At 37.6% G+C, this 16,861-nt stretch overlaps 2 protein-coding genes across 6 annotated transcripts in view; one reads left to right on the forward strand and one right to left on the reverse strand.

The window, feature by feature from the left end:
* Positions 1 to 16,861, reverse strand: part of CENPP (centromere protein P) — a 289,427-nt gene that overhangs the window by 74,420 nt on the left and 198,146 nt on the right. The window lies entirely within an intron of this gene.
* Positions 3,548 to 16,861, forward strand: part of ECM2 (extracellular matrix protein 2) — a 42,686-nt gene continuing 29,372 nt past the window's right edge. For 2 of the 5 annotated variants that reach the window (XM_003312166.6, XM_003312167.6), the window contains exon 1: positions 4,015 to 4,319. The gene's annotated coding sequence lies outside the window, so the exon portion shown is untranslated. Of the gene's footprint in view, positions 3,652 to 4,014; positions 4,320 to 16,861 lie in introns of those variants that run through there. The other 3 variants (XM_009456894.5, XM_054658898.2, XM_001148362.7) reach the window with 3 other exon arrangements.

The raw sequence follows: 16,861 nt of genomic DNA on the forward strand, positions 1-16,861 counted from the left end.
TGGTCTCAATCTCCTGACCTCATGATCCATGAGCTTCGGCCTCCCGAAGTGCAGGGATTACAGGCATGAGGCACCGCGCCCGGCTGATCTCATTTCTTTCTTACTTCAATGGGAAGGTTGGTATCAACCTATCAGTATTGGATATAGAAAACTGTAATTTTAACTGTGCACTTTAAAAATTTATGCCACTTATATGTATTACCCATTCAAAAATGTGAAAACTGTTTAAAAAAATAAAGTGGCAGGGAAATGGGCATTTTATATATTTCTGGTGAAAGTATACATTATTTACTATAACCTTTTTGGAAAGCAACCTGGAAATGCGTACACAAACTCAAAAAGCCCATTCTATTTGAGGGGGGAAAGGGGAAACAACCCAAATGTCCATCAATAGGGGAATGGTTGAATGAGTTGTGGGATACTTATATATCATTACTCCACTTAAATGTAATATTCCATTGGGAAAGTAAGTTCAGCTAAAGTAAATGAAGCAACTGTAACACTTTAGTATAGCTTAAAAGGCATTTGAACTATGGGCCAAGAGGTCAGTCCTAGAACAAAGTCCATACTACTCCTCCCCTCACTTAGCATCCTCTCCATCTTCCTCCTACCAATCTAGCCACTAACCCTGCTTATCTTCTAGAAATTTAGGTTAAACAAGACCAAGAGCCTTCAAAGTCCTTAGTAAGTAGGCTATACTTAATTTCTGCAAACCCAAGGACTGCAAAACTCTACTCTGCATCAACTGAACGCAAATCAATCACTTTAATTAAGCTGAGCCCTTACTAGATAAATGGGACTCAAACCCATAAAAATGTAGTTAACAGCTAAATACCCTAATCAACTGGCTTCAATCTACTTCTTCCACAGGCAGTGGGTTGGGGTGGGGGCGGGGGGGGGGGGAGCGGGGGAAGGCGGGAGAAACCTGGCAGGATTGAAGCTGCTTCTTTGAATTTGCAATTCAACATGAAAGTCACCTCTGGGCTGGTAAAAAGAGGTTTAGCCTCTGTCCTTAGATTTACAGTCTAATGCTTTACTCAGCCATTTTACCTCGCCCTACTCCACTTATGTTGGCCAACCGTTGACTATTCTCAACTAACCATAAAGATACTGGAACATTGTACCTAATATTCGGTGCGTGGGCAGGGGTTGTAGGCACAGCTTTAAGCCTCCTTATTCGGGCTGAACAAGGTAAAACTAATTTCTGAGTATGGCCCTACTTAAAATTTCCAAAATTTACCTTTATTTGGGTATTAATATCTACAAAGCTGTCATATGGTAGACAATTGCATCCTTAAAAAAAACCCCAATTTATTGGTACTCTAGACAATCAGGGAAAATACTGAAAAGGTGATTTTACTTAAAACAAATATCACCTGAAAGAAATGTCCTAGGGTCTAAATCTTCATAGGCAGATGGCCCTGTGGCACGGGTAATGCTCACTCTGCTCATGTTGTTTGGTGACCAATACCACATTCCTGCAGAGTGTTGTCAGAACCAAGTTTTGGGACATAATCATGTCTGCAATAATAAAGGGGGTAGGAGAAACCATAATACCAGCATTTTCCATGTGCTAGTGTGGTTAAAATAGTTTCTGCAAAAGGACTCATGTAACAGTCCATTAAACCACAAAATTTTAGAGCAGGAACCTCAGAAATTATAAAATTTGGTTTTCTGCAACCTTCTCAATCTCATCGTGGTAATTACTGGTATTCCTCAGTGCTGTTACTTTAAGAGTTACTTTTTTGATTGTTTGTATTCTTTTTAAGTTATTCTTATCTGATTATACAAAGCTCAAAACATGATAAAAATATAAAAGAACATAGTAAAAGTCTCCCTATAATTACTGTTACTATTTTGTTGTTTATTCCTTCCAATTTGTTCTCTAGTAAAATGCTAAATTACATACATCAAAAGAAGGTAAGATCATAATACATGTACAGTTTTGAAAATCTCTTTATTCCTGGTATAGCGTGGACAACTATGCATGGTGGTATTAATGGAGTTACTTCTGTTTCTCCAAATAGCTTTATGGTAAGCCCACTTTGTCCTCTATCTATACACAACTGGGTTAACTTTTTTTCTAATCCATGGTTACAGTACTTCAGAGTACTTCCTTGAAGGCACACTTTTGTACAGAAAGAGGTGTTTCTACAATGGGTTCCTAGAGGTGAAATGGTAGGACAGACAGCATAGCTACTGTTCAGCTGTCCTCAAGGAAGAGGAGAGTTTCTGTTTTCCCTACACACTGGCCAACACAGCATATCATCAACATTTTTTTCCCCCAAAAAACAATGTATGTATTTCAAATCAGGCCATGATTTTTGATTAGCAGTGGTCTTCAAGCTTGATTGAGCATTGGCATTATTTGGGTAATTTTTCTACCCCCAAAGTTTTGTCAGCAACATCTCACTATGGTAGTGAAAAAATAACCTTCCTGTTTTAATTTACTTTTCTTGACTGTTACTGAGATTGAGAAATCTTCCTCTTCTGTTTTATTGACCACTGACATTTCCTCTTCTATGAACTGCCTGTTTAATGGTGTTTGCCCATTTGTACTCATCTTTTTCTTTTCTTTTCTTTTCTTTTCTTTTGAGATGTAGTCTCGCTCTGTCGCCCAGGCTGGAGTGCAATGGCACAATCTTGGCTCACTGCAACCTCCGCCTCCCAGGTTCAAGTGATTCTCCTACCTCAGCCTCCTGAGTAGCTGGGACTACAGGCATGTGCTACCATGCTCGGCTAATTTTTGTACTGTTAGTAGAGACGGGGTTTCACATGTTGGCCAGGCTGGTCTCAAACTCCTAACCTCAGGTGATCCACCTGTCTCTGCCTCCCAAAGTGCTGGGATTACAGGTGTGAGCCACTGCACTCAGCTAGTTTTACATTTTTAAAAATAGATATCATTTTCCTTATTTTTAGGAAGTTGAGTGGCTTATGTATTTAGTCCCTTATCTTGATTCAGTCTATCTAGGTCATTTTACAAAATCCTGATTCAGTCTAACCACGTCATTTAAACAAATATTTAGCTCCTCTTTGCCAAATGATTTGGACCCCTGAAATAACGATATAAGAATTTCAGGCCAGGTGCAGTGGCTCATGCCTGTAATCCCAGCACTTTGGAAGGCCGAGGTGGGTGGATCACATGAGGTCAAGAGTTCGAGACCAGACTGGCCAACATGGTGAAACCCCATCTCTACTAAAAAAAAAATACAAAAATTAATCTGGCGTGGTGGCAGGCGCCTTTAAGCCCACCTACTCGGGAAGCTGAGGCAGGAGAATCCCTTGAACTTGGGAGGCGGAGGTTTCAGTGTGCTGAGATCACGACATTGCACTCTAGCCTGGGCAACAGAGCAAAAACTCCCGTCTCAAAAAAAAAAAAAAATTTAAAAAATAGTTCTAAAATTACCTAGTCTAGGATAGGCACTGAGTTAGGACCTTCATATCTGCTATTCCTTTTATTTTCAGAAAAATTTGAAAGGTATCACCCTAGTTTTACAGAAGAGTAAACTTTGGTCAGAAACATTAAGTAACTTACTCAAGGTCCCTCATAAACAGCAGGGTTGCGCTTGGAATCCTGATCTGTCTCTAACTTCTCATTTGCAGATAAAGAAACTGAGCCCAAAGTACACAACTAATTTGCCAGCGTAACAGGTAATTAGGAGCCACACAGCTCCCTTTCACATTTTCTTTCTATTATTTCATGGTTAGAAGTTACACAATTTCCACTGATATTAATACGTAACCATTTTTTTGTTGTTGTCGTTTTGTTAGTATTGTGTGTGAGATCGAGGTGGGCAGGCAGATGAGTTAAATATTATTAATCCAATTTAAAATAGATTCCAGATATACACAGCCTTTAGTTGACGAGAATATCATCCCTATAATCTGATAAAGCTCAAGTGACATCATCCTGGCTAGTATAAACTTTAACATTTTTAATGCGAATAGTCTATGAAAACCACAGATTTCTTAATCAAGCTCATTTTTATGTTTCCAACTCTGCCTTTTCAGCCTGCAAACAAAATGCTCTTCCCCCACACCCACTGCTGTTTTCTACTTTTCTTATGATTAAAAAAAATATTTCCCTTGGTAACCATTTTCCCTGGTTACTTTCTTGGCTGATTTTCTGCACAAAGAACTGAAAGGCATTTATCCCCAAGGGAGGCAGTTATTTTAGATTTTACTAAGAAGTTCAGCAAATACTTTTCAACATTCCCTTCTGTCCTTTCTTTGTTTTTAAAGAAAGCTCTGATTTTGTTTCATTTTCAGCTGGAGACTTAAATGACACCAAGCAAAGCCTACTTAGTTTAGATCTCCAGGTAAAAAAGTTTTAAATTTTAAGTTTCTACTTAGCATGTGGAATGGTTTTAATATTTGGGTATTTTATTTCGCAACTGTTTAACTCTTGAGTAAATTAGCTCGTTACTAATAGATTTTTAAAGTTCAAAGTATGCATTATTCTGTTTGTTTTTTTCACGATGTACTTCCCAAGTATTTCAGACCTTGTATACTTAGTATTAAATTATTTTTATATGTTTAGGTGGAATTATGTGTTCAATAGAAGTATAAATTGGTTTGAAAATATTATTCTTAATTTTTAAGTCCTAAAAGAACATAAATAATTCAAAATATTTTTCATTTTAAATCTGTTAAATGAAGTGAAAAGAGATAATAGACATCTCATGACTTCATGTAGAATTTTAAAATTCTAAATTAATATTTTTAAAGTTTACTTAAGATAACTGGTAAGAAATTTTAAATGAAGAAAAATAAGTTAATCAAGGTTTATAAATAATATTTAATGTTGGGATAAACACAGTAAGTGCTAGAAGGAAAAAAATTACTTGATAAAAATGATACTATGATTGGAATCCCAGAAAATTTACCTCTAGGAGGCAAACACTCAATTACGAAGTTGTTTATGAAAGCAAATATTAAGTGCAAAGCAAAATTCTGTATATCAATGAAAATAATGAGGGCCTAAGCATTAATAGTAAAATTAGTATTGAGAGACCATTTCCTAAAATGTATTTAAACACTGTAGTGAGACTGTTTAGATACTGATTTTGTCAAAATTAAAATAGCTCTGTAAGTTTATTTCTGTGCCTATCTATTTAGATTTCTGGGTAAGTAAAAGTGAGTCAATTTGGGGGAAAAAAAGAAAGAGAGGTAGTTTCCAGAATGAGGATACTGGGAGAGAGGGATGTGCTCAGAATGGCCACAGCTGGCACATTCACTCCTAAGCACTCAATCAGGCAATGCCCCATAAGTGAGTGCTTTCAGGAGGCCTCAGGACAGCAGGATGCCTGAGACCCTCATGAGAGTTTAACTCTAGAGCCTCGACGTCTAGGCCCTGACTCCTCACAACAGGATGGAAGGTCTGCACATACAATTGTTAATGCAAGAAAATTTCAATGTATACATTTCATGCATTGCAGAGCACTTATGATATCCATCGGAGCACACTTGCCATGCCACTCAGCAAATTCTAGTTTCACTTTGTCTCTCAGTTCAGGTTTTCATATTGCTTTCCCCTGCTGTTGTTGTTATTCCCTTCCAACATACTACTTTGCTCTCTGAATTGACTTTTATGATTTCAGGTGCCAATCAGCTAATGGATTTGGTCCTTCTTTACATGCTGCATGTTAATTTTTCTAAAACTAAAGTAGATTGCAAAAAGTTGTTCAAAAAGTTGTTCCAATAACCTATGAAATATAGGTCATTTCAATGACCTATAGTAATGGTTTTCAAATGACTGTGGCAATTAATGTATATATACACTGAAGAAAGGTTTGTATGCTGGCATGAAGATACTTTAGAGACTGCCATTTGTTGAACAAAGGTGATGTGGCAAGTCAGACTATGAACTAACTAAGTGAAATCTGACTAGAGGAAGATGATTCTGGCAGATGAAGTTATAAAAAGAAGTACTGAGATTCAAGAGGGGAAACTGAGCTGACCTTGTGCCCTCTTCCCCTCTCACCAACTCCCTTGAAATAATACAAGATATATTACAGACAAATAAATGCACGAATATACAGCTACACTAGGAAATAAAAAGGGGAGCTCCTGGTGGGACAGACACTCTGAGGAGTCCTTCACAGACAAAGAGAAGACAGAAATGAATTTAAAGAGGGAAAATGTACCCTTGAACAGTCATGGGAGAAAACAGAGTGAAGAGAGCTTGTATAGGAAAAAAAGAAGTTTTTAGTTTAAAAGATCCCAAGAAGGATACATTAAACAGCAAAAACAACCTATACCAAGGTATATTCCATTCTTTTACCAAGGTAAAACTTCCAAATATCAAAGATATGTTGAAAATTTGAAAAAAATTTCTATAGAAAGAAAAAAAATTTCTTACAAAGGGATGAGAATCAGATTCAAGTCAAATTTCTCATCAGCAACACTAAATATAAGAAATAATGGACAAATATCTATAAGGTATTAAAGAAAAATGATTAGAATGATTTTGAAACCGTAATTCTGTTTCCAATTAACAATGATATTTTCAGATCTTTAATAAGAGCACAGAATTTTACAACTTACAACATTCTCTGAGAAAAAGAGGATATATTTCTGCAAGAAATAAAAGGAATCTGAGGGAGCTTCTCCTTCTGATAATGGCAGACAAGGCAAGTCAGATCATTAGACCTGCTGAGAATAACTAGAAAGGGTGAGAAAAACAACAGGGCCAATATTTGGGATGGGACTGAAACCCAGAGAGGTTTAGAACAGTTTTTCTTCTAGAAGCATCTGGATTCCAGAAGAGGTGGTTGAGAAGATTAATAGAGTTTTAAAACAGCCTCACGAGGACAGAGAGAAACAAACAAACAAACAAAATGGAGGCAAGCAAGCAGTGGGGGATGGTAGGAAAAGTGAAGTGGACCCAAAGCATGCATATATATATATATATATATATATATATATATATTTTTTTTTTTTTTTTTTTTTTTTTTTTGAGACTGAGTCTCACTCTGTCGCCCAGGCTGGGGTGCAGTGGTGTGATCTCGGCTGACTGCAACCTCCACCTCCCGGGTTCAAGTGATTCTCCTGCCTCAGCCTCCTGAGTATCTGAGACTACACGCACGTGCCACCACACCCAGCTAATTTTTTTTGTATTTTTAATAGAGACGGGGTTTCACCATATTGGCCAGGCTGGTCTCAAACTCCTGACCTTGTGATCCGCTCACCTTGGCCTCCCAAAGTGCTGTCATTACAGACTTGAGCCACCGCACCCAGCCCAAAGCATAATTATTAATTTGATATGGTGAAGCCCAGCTTCAAATCACTCAATATTCTATTCATAATGTACTTAACCTTATGCCCGAAACAGACGCAAATTCTCAAGTATTTTCATATACAATATCTGGCACTCCATCAAAGGTCATCAGGTATATGAAGAGACAAAACATGGCTAAAAACCTAAAGAAGTAAGAGACAACCGAAATAGACACATAGAGGATCCAGAAAACCTAGTCTTCAGACACAGACTTTAAAACAAATATTTTTAATATGTTTAAAAAAATAAAAGATGAGATTAAAATTTTTAACAAAGAATTGGAAACAAAAAGAACATACTGAAAACCTGAAAACTAGAAAATACAATAAAAGAACAAGGAAGTCAATGGATAGATTTAATAGCAGATAAATCACAGATGAAGAGAGTATCAATGAACTGGAAGATCAGTTCAGAGAATAACCAGGATGAATCATTGAAGAGATAGACAAACAAAAAATACAAATGAGGGGAAAGTGACATTAAAGACACAATGAGAAAGCTGATATGCAAGTACCTGTAGTTATAGAAAGAATGAAAAAAGGGAAAAGAGAATGTACTATTTGTATAGTTAAGGGCTGAGAAGTTTCCAAATGTGATGAATAACATCAGGCCACAAATTCAAGAAGTGCCAAATAGGATAAAAACAAGAAAATTATATCTTTGTATACAGAGTGAAACAGCTGAAAACCAAAGACAATGAGAACATCTTAAAAACAGCGAGAGAAAAAAAAATTACTTTTAACAGTGAAAAAATTAGATTGAGAGATGATTTCTCAAAACAAACAATGGAAAAAAGAAGACATAGAAATTGTATCTTCGAGCCGGGTGTGGTAGTTTGTGCCTGTAGTCCCAGCTACTCGAAAGGTTGAGTCAGGTGGATCGCTTTAGCCTAGGGATTCAAGGCCAGCCCAGGCAACATAGTGAGACCTCGTCTCAAAAAAAAAAAAAAAAAAAAAAAAAAAACATTAAATAAAAAAAGAAAAAGAAAAGTAGGTGGGAAGAAGGCAACAATAAAATACTGGAAGCTAGGAAGGAAATGAAAGTGTAGGGGGAAAAAATCAACTGTATCTTCACAATGCTGAAAGAAAACACTTGTCAACCCCAGAATGTATATCTAACAAATACATCCTTTCAGGTAAACAAAAATAACTGATCAACACATCTGCACAAAAGGAATTATTAGAAGGTGATCTTCAGTCAAGAAGAAAATAATCCTAATAGAAGAAAGTAGATAGAAGGAACGAAGCAAAATGATAAATGTTTAGGTAAACCTAAACAAGTGGTTCTCAATTGAGGGGCAGGTTACATTTGGTAATGCCTGGAAACATTCTTTGGTTGTCACAACTAGGAGGAAGGTACTAATGGCATCTAGTGGGTAGAGGCCACGGATTGCTGATAAATAGCAGGGCATCTCCCCATAAAAAAAGAATTATCTGGCGCAAAACGTTAATAGTGATGAGGATGAAAAATCTGATCTAAATAAACTTTGACAAAATAAAAATAATCTTTTGAGGGTTTAAAAATACATATATAATTAAAACACAGAACTGAAACAGAATATATACTGGGATAGGGTAAATGGAGTTGAAGTTCATCCTGGTTCTTGTATTGTCCAGGAAGAGGTAAAGGTACTAATTTATATTAAGACTTTGATAGTCAAGGATGTATGTGGTAATCTCTACAAAGAAAAGAATGGTAAAAAGTGTACAATTACTAATGAAATCATAAAAACCAAGCAACAAGTTAAAAAGAAAGAAAACAGAAAAAGGAACATAGAACATGTAGGACAAATAAAAAGCAAATAGAAAGTATATTTCAATTCAAACATTAAATTTTACATTAAATATAAACAGCCTAAATGTTCCAATTAAAAGACAAAAATTGTTAAACTGCATTAAAAAACTCCACAATATGCCACTAATAGGAAGTATACTGAAAATATAAAAATATAGAAAGACAGAAAGCAAAACATATATTTTGCAGACATTAATCAAAAGAAAGCAACTACATGCAGGAGCAGAAAACCAAAGACCACATGTTCTCCCTTATAAGTAAGAGCTAAACATTGGGTACTCATGGGCATAAAGATGGCAACAATAGACATGGGAAGAAGGCAGGGAGAGGAACAAGGATTGGAAAACTGTTGGGTACTATGCTCAGTACCTGGGTGATGGGATCATTCATATCCCAAACTTCAGTACCACATAATATACTCAGTTAACAAACCTGCATACAACCCTCCTGAATCTAAAAAGTCAAAAAAGAAAAAAAATGCAACTACATTAATATTAGACAAAGTAGATCTTATAGCAAAAGCACTCCCGGAGACACTGAAAGTATCTACCTAATGATAAATGCACCAGAAAGATATAACGACTAAATTTGTACATACCTACAATCATTAGGACAAACAAGGCAAATTATTAGGACAATTTGAACAAATAGGTTAATAGTATTAAAGTCTTTAAAATCCTTATTGATATTCTGTCTACTAATTAAAAAATATTAATTACTTTTTATTGGCATAAAATGACTACTAATTTTTTTTAACAGACTTTTTTCAAAGCAGTTTTAGATTCAGAGCAAACTGAGTGGAAAGTACAGAGTTCTCATATGTGCTTTTCCCCCACTATCAAAAATCTCACACCATGGATAAATCTATGCTGACATATCATTATCACCCAATGTCCATAGTTTACATTAGGGTTCACTCTTGTTACTCTGTATTCTTGGGTTTTGACAAATTTTTAATGACATGTACCCACCTTTATAGTACTGTCGTCCCTTGGTACCCTTGGGGGACTGGTTCCAGGATCCCTCAAGGACACCAAAATCTGAGGCTGCTCAAGTTCCTTATATAAAATGGTGTAGTATTTGCATATAATACACATATCCTCCTGTATACTTTAAATAATCTCTAGATTACTTACACCTAATACACTGTATAGGCTATGTAAGTAGTTGTTATACTGTATCATTTAGGGGACAATGACAAGAAAAAAAAGTCTGCATATGTTCAGCACAAAAGCTACATAGGCCAAACTACATTTTTCGCTCATGGCTGGTTGAATCCACAGATGCAGAACCTGTGATATAAAGGGCTGACTATACTGTATCAGAAGAGTTTCACTGCCCTAAGAATCCTCTGTGTTCCACCTATTCATCCCTCTCCGCCCCAAATCCACTATTCTTTTATAGCTTGCATAGTTTTGCCCTTTCTAGAATGTCATAGAGTTGAAATCATACATATGCCATCTCAGGTTGGCTTATTTCATTTAGTTATATATTATATGCATTTAAGGTTCTTCCATGTATTTTCATGGCTTGATGGCTCATTTCTTTTTGGTGTTGAATAATATTCCACTGTCTGAATATACCATAGTTTTTTTTCCATTCACCTATTGAAGAACATGTTGGTTGCTTCTAAGTTTTGGCAATTATGAATAAAGCTGCTATACATATCTGCGTGCAGGTTTTTGTGTGGACACAGACTTTCATCTTATTTGGGTAAATACCAAGGGGCACGATTGCTGGGTTGTATGGCAACAGTATGTTAAGTTTTAAAAGAAACTGCCAAAGTGTCTTCCAAAGTGGCTGTACCATTTTGCATTCCCACCAGCACCGAATGAGACTTACAGTTGCTCCACACACTCACCAGCACTGGGTGTTGTCAGTGTTTTGGGTTTTAGACATTTGGTAGGTATGTAGAGGCATCTCATTTTAATTTGTAATCTGTCTACTATTTTTGAAACTAATATTTAGGATTGAAGTGTTGAAATTTTGGACGACAATTGTGGATTTGTCTATTTCTTTTTGCAGTTTTTGAAAACAAGTTTACCAATTATTTTTGGTAATGTCTAATCTGCTATTCATCCCTTGTCATGTATTTTTTCTCTCTCACATTGTAGTTTTCATCTTTAAAAGTTTGATTTGGGTTTTTAAAAATATCTTCTATGTTTCTACATTACATGGTTAATCCTTCTTCTCACTTCTTGAACATATAGAATATAGGTATAATGATTTTTAAACACCTACTTTATTAGTATATCAGCACTGTCATTTCTGAATTGGTTTCAATAAACTGATTTTTCCCATTATGGGTCAACTTTTCCTGTTTCTTTGTGTACCTGGTAAATTTACATTGGATCCTAAAACATTTGTTGGGTTATCTGAGACACTGTCAAGTTATTGTACGCAGTTTAATTCTTTCAGAAAGGCTTGCTTTTAAGCTTTATTAAATGGGATCACAGCAGCCTTTAGCCTAGGGCTAATTATTTTCCTCTGCTGAGCTAATGCTCTTCTGAGTACTCTACCAGATGCCCTGTGAATTGTAAGGTTTTCCACTCTGACTGGTGGAACACAAACTCTTCCTGGTCTTTTTTAAGCTCCAGAGACCTGTTTTTTTTTTGTTTTGTTTTGTTTTGTTTTCCCCTTTGTCCTTTAGGTTAGTTCTTTTCCCAGTCTCAAGTATTAATAGTTTACTTACATACATGTGCTATCCAGTACTCAGTGGAAGACTTCACATCTCTGGAAGGGTTCCTCTGGGCTAGCTCTCACCTCTCTGTACTCTGCCCTAGGAACACTAGTCTCTTTGGTGTCCTCAGATTTCCAGCTGTATCTTTTCAACTTATGGAGACTGCTGGACTCTGCCTGTGTTCCCCTCACTGCAACTCCCTTGAGGGAGTAAGCAGGTCAATCACAGGTCTCTCCGGGCATTTGATTTGCATCCCCTTTCAGGAATCACTGGCCTGGACTGCTCTTTGTTTAATGTTTGGAAAATGCTTCAGATATATGTTGTTCTATTTTTAAGTTGTTTCAGGTGGGAAGGTATACGTAGTCCCTATTACTCCATGTTGGCTGGGAGTCAGATTTGATAAGTTTTGTCATAATACTGGTGTAATGGCTGAATGATTCTCTAGGAAGCGACCATGATGTAACTTCACAGACTCTCCAAAAGTCTGAAGTTACATCATGGTCGCTTCCTAGAGTATCATTCTACTTCATGGAGCCACTCTGGTTACTAGTTGTCAAACTAGTAGGAATGTTGTTATGGCAATACAGGGAAGGTGATCTCCACAAAACCATGCTCATTTTCTTGGCCTTCAGGTGATATACTGTATGCAGAATGTAAAAAATAGGTCAGTTAGTGACATCTGTTCTTAGGCCAAGGACCCAGGATGGCAGCCATATGTTTGCTACTACCATTGTAGGTTTCTACTAAGAAACAATCACAATATTTGCCAAGACTTAGCACTGATCACCCTGCATTTCCTAAACATTTGGGTGGTAGACACTGTGGCTTGAGGAAGGCATGCATTACCCTGAGCTCATGCTCATGGTTTTCAGTTTAGATACCCTTGGAATTTCCCACAGCTTGTCTTAGGTTGTGAAGCAGACTTCTAAGAATCTGGATATCAACAAATTACAGTCATATGTCACTTAGCGACAAGGATACATTCTGAGAAATGTGATGTTAGATGATTTTGTTGTCATACATCATAAAGTGTACTTACACGAACCTAGATGGGACAACCTACTATACACCTAGGCTATATGGTAGAGCGTATTGCTCCTAGGCTACAAACCTGTACAGCCCATGACTGTACTGAAAACTGTAGGCAACTGGAACAGAATGGTATTTGTGTATCTAAACATATCTAAAGCCAGGTGTGGGGGCTCATGCCTGTAATCCTAGCACTTTGTGAGGCTGAGGTGGGTGAATCACTTGAGCTCAGGAGTTTGAGACCTGCCTGGGCAACATAGTGAAATCCTGTCTCTACAAAAAAAATATAAAAATCAGCTGGGCATGGTGGCACGGGTCTGTAGTCCCAGCTACTCGGGAGGCTGAGGTGTGAGATTGGCTCGAGCCCAGGAAGCGGAGGTTGCAGTGAGCTGAGATGGTGCCACTGTACTCCAGCCTGGGTGGCAGAGCCAGACCCTGTCTCTAAATAAATAAATAATAAACATATCTAAATATAGGAAAGGTATGGTAAGAATATGGTCTAAAAGAATTAAAAAAATGGTACACTATCTAGGGTACTTACCATGAATGGAGCTTGGAAGACTGGAAGTCACTCCGGTGAGTCAGTGAGTGAGTGTGAAGGCCTAGGACATTACTATACACTACTGTAGATTTTATAAACACTGTACACTAAGAGTCTACTAAATTTATAAAAAAGTTTTTTTATTTCTTCAATAATGAATTAGCCTTAGCTTACTGTAATTTAACTTTATATACTTTTTATTTTTTAAAAAACTTAGACTCTTTTGTAATAGCATTCCTCTTTTTTTTCTTTGTCTAAAGGCTTCTTGATTTTTTTAATCATTTCAGAAAACTTTTCATTTCATTCCTCTTTTCTATAGTTTTTTTGGTTTCTATTCTGATCTTTATTATTTCTTTTTTTCCACTAATTTTGGGTTTGGTTTGCTGTTGCTTTTCTAGTTCTTTACGATGTATTATTAGGTTGTTTATATGAAGTTTTTCTACTTGTTGATGTAGGTGTTTATTGCTGTAAACTTCCCTCTTAGTACTGCTTTTGCTGTATCCCATAGGTTTTGGTGTGCTGTGTTTTCATCTTCATTTGTTTCAAGAATTTAAAAAAATTCCTTCTTAATAACACTTGGCTTAAAACACAAATACATTGTACAGTTGTACAAAAATATTTTCTTTATAGAGTAATTTTATAAGCTTTTTTCTATTTTTATTTTTTAACTTTTCAAACATTTTTGTTAAAAACTGAGACAAACACGCATTAGCCTAGGCCTTCATTGGGTCTGGATCATCAATATCACTGTCTTCCACCTCCATATCTTGTCCCACTGGAAGGTCTTCATGGGTAATAACACTCATGATAAGAATGCCTTCTTCTGAAATACCTCCTGAAGGAACCACCTCAGGCTGTTGCGCAGTTAACGTTTTTTTAAATAGATAGAAGGCATGTACTCTAAAACAATGATAAAAAGTATAGTATAGTAAATACATAAACCAGTAATATAGTTGTATATGAAAGTATTATGTACTGTACTGTACATAATTGTATGTGCTTTTTTTTTTTTTTTTTTTTTGGAGATAGAGTCTCTCTGCACTCTGGGCATGGTGGTGCATACCTGTAGTCCTAGCTACTCAGTGCAACCTCCGCCTCCCGGGTTTAAGCAATTCTTCTGTCTCAGCCTCCCGAGTTGCTGGGATTACAGGCGTGCACCACCACACCCAGCTAATTTTATATTTTTAGTAGAGATGGGGTTTCACCATGTTGGGCAGGCTGGTCTCGAACTCCTGACCTCAGGTGATCCACCCACCTTGGCCTCCCAAAGTGCTGGGATTATAGGCTTGAGCCACCGCGCCCAGCCTGTGCTGTATTTTTATATGACTGGAAGTGCAGTAGGTTTGTTTATACCAGCATCACCACAAACATTATGAGTAATGCGTTATGCTATGATGCTGTGACGTCTCTAGGCAATAAGAGATTTTCAGCTCCATTATAATTTTATGGGACCATCATGGTATATGCAATTTGTCACTGACAAAAAAGTCATTATGTGGTACATGACTGTACTTTCTTTGGTCAAATGGTCAGACAGAAAGATTGAGTCAAATGCTTGCAGGGTCTTTCAGGTTTTTTCTTTTCTTTTTTTTTTTTTTTGAGACAGAGTCTCGCTCTGTTACCCAGGCTGGAGTACAGTGCTGCAATCATTGCTCACTGCAACCTTGAACTTCTGGGCTCAAGTGAGCCTCCTGCCTCAGCCTCCTGAGTAGCTAGGACTACAGGTATGCACCACCATGCCCAGCTAATTTTTTATGTTTTAGTTGAGACAAGGTCTTGCTATGTTCCTTACTCTGGTCTTAAACTCCTGGCCTCAAGCAATCCTCCCACCTTGGTTTCGGCCTCCTATAGGGCTGGGATTACAGGCATGAGCCACAGTGCCTGGCCTCTCAGGTATTTTCTGAGGTTCCAACAAGATGACTGGGTTAGCAGTCTATGGCCACTTCTTATCCCTTAATCCTTCAATGCCTCTCCTTTGCAGTTTAGGGTATTCATCTCTGTATGTAACATCACCTTGAATGTTTTACCATTCCTTCCTATCATAGATTTGTTCTGGTTGGCAAAGGAGACCAAGGTATGCCTGTGAGAATTGAAATAAATTTCATCACTGAGCAAGTTAGTTACTTTAACCTTCTAGAATCACCAAATACCTTAAATTCCCATTAAAAAGATAACAGCAGCAAATCTGTTGTGATCTGGGTTCTTATGATCCCTGGGGTTTTAGTTTCTCCTCCATACTGGCTGTGTAAGGAAGGCTTTTCATCTCAGGAAACACTGACAGTGAGTGGACCTGAGGCAAGAGCAGGAGGAAAGCTGCAAGGGGTATAGGTGTGTGTATGTGAGTATGTGTGTGTTTCTCAGCTGTAGAATTCTGAGAGGCAGTCAAAACTGCCAACCTTCCTTTGTAGGACTAACTTTAGGCCAAGAGAGATTCGCTGAGTGAATCCTTTGATGACAGCTGCTGCAACACCTTGATGGAGGTTTCTCTTGTCCCTGGCCACCAGACTTCACAGGGATTGTGCCAGTCTGTCTGACCATAATGCTACTACTGTACCAAGAGTGCCTAAATATTCATTTCTTAAATGTTTTTCAGCTTTACCATGTGCAAGGCCCTATACTAACCCTGAGACCAGCTAATTAAAGAGTTACTCTTCCTGACTCTTACCTCCTTATAACTGATGCTATTGACTGTTATTTTTATATGGCACCATCACGCCCTTCCCCCCAGACAATTATAAAGCTAGAGAATAAAAGCACAAAACAGAAAACAGCTGGGAAAATGGGTTGTGGATTACATCAGTCACAGAACGTCTTAGCAAACAGGTGGAGAGAAATCTCCCAAGTAATCTTTGAAAACCTGCAGAACAGTAGGGCCCAGAGAGGGGGCCATGTCTGATCCACCACCTTTACTGGTAATGAGTTTCCCTGGAACACATCCATGCTCATTTGTTTACAAATTGTTGTTGGGGAAAAGGCTTATGGAGTGCCTGCATAAACTGGCCATAAAAATATGGGACAATAAGTTGTGGAAAGCCACAAGAGGTCTCTGAGGAGGAAAGCCTTCTTATCGCCATTATGTTCCCATGCTCTGAGTGCAACCTGCTCTCTTATCTATAAACACCGTGCTCAAGGAGAAAGACACTCCTCTGAAACACTGAAATGTGGACAGACGTACAGGCTCCTAGTTAAGCCCGCTCCTACTAGCTACTCTCCAATAAGTTAAAGATATGCTGTTGAAGCACAAAGGAGATTCATTTAAACCGCTATTGCTATAGATTACGCCTATGACATACTGCCTCCCTTTCACTGTTTCGCCCTAAACATCTGCTTCTTAGATCTAAGTGATTGTACTCAATAAATCGTGTGGAGACCAGAACTCTGGGCCTTTTGCAGCCTCCATTGTGCAACTGGCCCCCTGGCTCCCATCTTTATGAACTCTTAACCTGTCTCTTCTCTTCCTTTGTTGCCACCGGGCTTTGGGTACCCTATGGGTGGTGTTGAGGCTGGTCCCCAACATATTGTCTATGGCTGCTTTCAT

This window comes from Pan troglodytes, chromosome 11 (assembly GCF_028858775.2).
Source record: "Pan troglodytes isolate AG18354 chromosome 11, NHGRI_mPanTro3-v2.0_pri, whole genome shotgun sequence".
In the NCBI taxonomy this organism is placed as follows: domain Eukaryota; kingdom Metazoa; phylum Chordata; class Mammalia; order Primates; family Hominidae; genus Pan; species Pan troglodytes.